This window comes from Montipora capricornis, chromosome 14, assembly GCF_036669925.1.
Source record: "Montipora capricornis isolate CH-2021 chromosome 14, ASM3666992v2, whole genome shotgun sequence".
Taxonomy (NCBI): Eukaryota; Metazoa; Cnidaria; class Anthozoa; order Scleractinia; family Acroporidae; genus Montipora; species Montipora capricornis.
In genome coordinates, this window is record NC_090896.1 from 10,635,000 (window position 1) to 10,637,804 (window position 2,805).

Below are 2,805 nucleotides of genomic sequence, written 5' to 3' on the forward strand. Positions count from 1 at the left end.
ACAAATTCTTGCTGATTTTGGGGCTCATTTGTCGCAATTCAAGCACGCTTCCAACAGACTTGTTTATTTTCGTCTTTCACCCACTTATTTTCCGGTGCGCCTGTTAAATGACATGACAATTTGAAAAGGCTTTTCAGCCTTGCTTTCCCCCCGGGGCTTTCCCTCTCATCTAACACACTCGCGGCTTCCGCTTCTCCACTTTTCATACAGACATAATTTCTTCAAAGAAACGTGAAGTGAAAATAAAAAAATGGGTGAATAAATCACAAGAGAAAAAAAAAGCCTATCGGTGAAATCGACGGCTTCACCGAATACCCTGCCACGTCGAAGCTTTACACTAAATTGGGTGGATACGCGGGTACGCAGATACGCATTGGAGACGCCGAGCTTTGTGGATACGTAGTATTTCTCCCGTCTGGGGCGCCAAACAAAAAGAGCGAGGGACATTGATGTATATGTATTTCTCGTTCATAAAGCACGATGATCGAGCACAAACAATGATGTTTCTTAAAGCGTGATCAATCTCCTTGTTGATATGTATCTCTCGTTCTTATAGCGCGTTGATCAAATCATTTTACAATTCGGTTAATTAACTTTCATTTTACGGTTCGGTTAACTGCACGAAATACCACTCGCTTCCTGATTAAGCCTAAGCGCTCGTTTCAGTGATTAGGCCTAAGCACTCTCGTAAACTTTTTGCTTTCATTTTGCGGTTCGGTTAACTACACTTTTCACGAGATCGCCCTTGCACAATTTTCATTCATCGACTACGGGATTGCGCACCGCGGTGACAGTTCATTATAGCCATATGTCAAAAGTGTAAGCGCTCCTTTAAATGATTAGGCTTAAGCACTCTCGTAAAATTTTAGCTTTCATTTTGCGGTTCGAAGAAAGCACTCGCTGGACAAGAAATGTGCGAATTCAACACAAACGTCCAATCGTCCAACTCTCTGAGGTTGACCATTGTTTCTGCGAAGCCAAAAATTCACTCTCCTAGACGAGGTTATTTATCACCAGGTAATTCTATCGTTTTGGAAAAAGAGACTGCTTTATTATTCATCAGCGTCATAACTTGCTGATTATCCCCAAGATAATTCGTCGAAATTCAAGCACGCTTCCATTACACCTCTTTATTTTCGTGTTTCACCCAGTTATTTTCCGGTGTTGCTGTTAACTGACACGACGATCTGAATAGGCTTTTCAGCTTTGTTTTCCCTCTCACCTAACACAATTAATTTACTTGTATATAGCATTAGTTATCCCTTGACTTTATTCTGAAAAGTCCATTAGGGACGAATAAAATATTTATGTATGTATGTATGTATGTATGTATGTACTCAGACGACGAACGAGGAGACTTGGGACTCAGTTAGCAGTTACACTACAGTGACTTAACACGACGTATATGTCAATTTCGTAAGATGGCGTCTAAAAGAACGCTGCGGTATTTCCAGCGGATCACAATTCAGGAAATGTTTATCGTCTTGTGGAGAATTTTAGTTTTGCAACTTCTGTTCTACTGGGTGTCGACATTCTTCTACAGTTGTGGTAAAAGGATTTCAATTTCGACTGATGGCAAGATTCGTGAAAAGCTACTATAAAATTCACAGGCACGACATGCATCTTCACGCAATGCTTACTTTCAAGTAATGGATCATACGACAAGGACATATTTTGTGTGTGGTTTATTGAATCTAATTCCTTGCAAGCGGACATTGGTAAGATTGACATAACTGCTTTGTAACTCTTAGTACCCGTTGGTGAAGTCATTCTTACATGAATTGTCAGAGTACGAGGCAGTTATATATGTCAGTAATTAAATTGTTCCAGCGCAATCACAAATGACAACCTTGCCATGACTTTGTTATTTGGAGCCACGTCCCGTTGCCATATCTCCCTATTTTGCCAAATTCCTCTTTCCCTTGTTCTTCCTGCTGGTTGTTAATTTTGTAAAATCATTAAAATTCAAGAAATGAACTTTTGTATAAATTTGAGGTCAAACATTTGAAACAGCACTGGAGATCGAATTCTTCTTCATTAATTTTGTTCGCCACATTCGCCAACTTTTATGGGCCCGCTCATTGCTTCATTGCTTTGTGCTTTGCCTCGTTGGCGATTGTGGCAAAATTGTCATTTTCGCGATATTTGCCAAATTCGCCGCTTTCGCCAACTTTTATGGGCCCCCTTCCCTGCTTTGTGTTTTGCCTCGTTGGCGATTGTGGCAAAATTGTAATTTTCGCCATATTTGCCAAATTCGCCGTTTTCGCCAACTTTTATGGGGCCCCTATACTGCTTTGTGCTTTGCCTCGTTGGCGATTGTGGCAAAATTGTCATTTTTGCCATATTTGCCAAATTCGCCGCTTTCGCCAGCTTTTATGGGCCCCCTGCACAGCTTTCTGTTTTTCCTCATTGGCGATTGTTGCAAAATTTTCATTTTCGCCATATTTGCCAAATTCGCCGCTTTCGCCAACTTTTATGGTCCCCCTTCACTGCTTTGTGTTTTGCCTCGTTGGCGATTGTGGCAAAATTGTAATTTTCGCCATATAATGCCAAATTCACCGTTTTCGCCAACTTTTGTGGTGCCCCTATACTGCTTTGTGCTTTGCCTCGTTGGCGATTGTGGCAAAATTGTCATTTTCGCCATATTTGCCAAATTCGCCACTTTCGCCAACTGTTATGGGGCCCCTTCACTGCTTTGTGCTTTGCCTCGTTGGCGATTGTGGCAAAATTGTAATTTTCGCCATATTTGCCAAATTCGCCAACATTATCTCTTTTTTGCAATTTTTGTTGTTGTGTGCATTTCTG